Here is a 1,456-nt window from a genome sequence, read left to right as displayed (position 1 = left end):
CCTTTGTGCGGCACCGCCCGGGAACGCCCCCCGGTGCAAGGGGCAGATGTGGGGCTCTGCTGGGGTGTCCCGCACTCCCGGGGCACCAGCGTGTCCCCGCTGTTCTGTACCCGTGTGGCATCACCTCAGCTTCCTGCTGGCATGTCCCCCAGGGTGGCATCACCCCAACTTCCCGTTGTCCTGCACCCTCGGTCCCCGATGTCCCGATTCCACCCGGGTGGCATCACCTCGGTTCCCATCATCCTGCCCCCCAGGGGACATCATCCCATCTCCCTGCTGTTCTGCACCCCCGGGTGGCATCAGCCCAGCTCTCAACTATCCTGTCCCCCAGGGTGGCGCCACCATGGTCCCCACTGTGCCACACCTCGGAGCGGCTCTTCAATGTCCCATCCCCTCACATGGCATCATCACAGTTCCTGTCATTGCACTCCCCGAGGTGGCATCACCTCATCTCCCAGCTGTCCCATCCCCCGGGGTGACATCGCCTGAGTTCCCATCATTCTGCACCCCACGGTGACATCACTCTGGCTCCTGCTGCCCTGCGCTCCAGAGCAGCGTCACCCCAGCTCCACCCTGTCCCCCAGATGGCATCACCCAATTGTCCTGCACCCGAGGGTGGCATCGCCCCACTCCCCAGCGTCCTGTCCCCCACGGTGACATCACCCTGGTTCTAATCATCCCACGAGCCAAGTGAACACCCCTGAGTCCTTGCTGTCCTGTCCCCCAAGGTGACATCACCCCAGCTCCCCACTCTCCTGCACCCCAAGATGGCATCACACTGGCTCCACACTGTTCTGCACCCCAAGATGGCATCACACCGGCTCCACGCTGTCCTGCACCCCAAGATGGCATCACCCCGGCTCCCCACTGTCCTGCACCCCAAGATGGCATCACACCGGCTCCACACTGTCCTGTCCCCCGAGGTGACATCACCCCAGCTCCCCACTGTCCTGTCCCCCGAGGTGACATCACCCCGGCTCCACGCTGTCCTGCACCCCAGGGGACACGGCCCTGCAGCTCCTCATTGTCCCAAAAAAACAATGGCACGTCACCTGGGCTGTCCCACGCCTGAAGGTGACAGCAGCACATCTCTGTCCCCCACCCTGGGGATGTGGCACCCTGGCTCCCTGCCATTCCTGGGTACCATGTCACCCCATTGTCCCCCGCCCTAGGGACATGACACCCCATCTCCCTGCCATCCCTGGGCCTGAGAGACAACATCTTGGGTCTCTTTGTGTCACCGTGACACAGGACAGCTGCTGCGCTGTGACATCCCCCCCTTGCACCGCCCCAGCACCGGTGGCGGCTCCGCACTGTCCCACCCGCGCCCCTCACTCTCTTTGGGGGGATCACAAAACCAAGGACCCCCTTTTTTCCCCAGGAGCCACCGCAGGATCCGGGGAGCCCTGGGGCGGTGACACAGCAGCCCCAGCTCCAGCCGAGCTCCAGCCGAGCT

General features: G+C 64.4%; 1 protein-coding gene across 1 annotated transcript in view; it reads left to right on the top strand.

Moving 5' to 3' along the window:
* ABHD12B (abhydrolase domain containing 12B) overlaps window positions 1-1,456 on the top strand; it is a 13,379-nt gene that overhangs the window by 1,052 nt on the left and 10,871 nt on the right. The window lies entirely within an intron of this gene.

Source organism: Geospiza fortis, unplaced genomic scaffold (genome assembly GCF_000277835.1).
Source record: "Geospiza fortis unplaced genomic scaffold, GeoFor_1.0 scaffold23, whole genome shotgun sequence".
NCBI classification, from domain to species: Eukaryota; Metazoa; Chordata; class Aves; order Passeriformes; family Thraupidae; genus Geospiza; species Geospiza fortis.
Note: the sequence above shows the minus strand (reverse complement) of the source record. Positions and strands in the feature narration are given on the sequence as shown.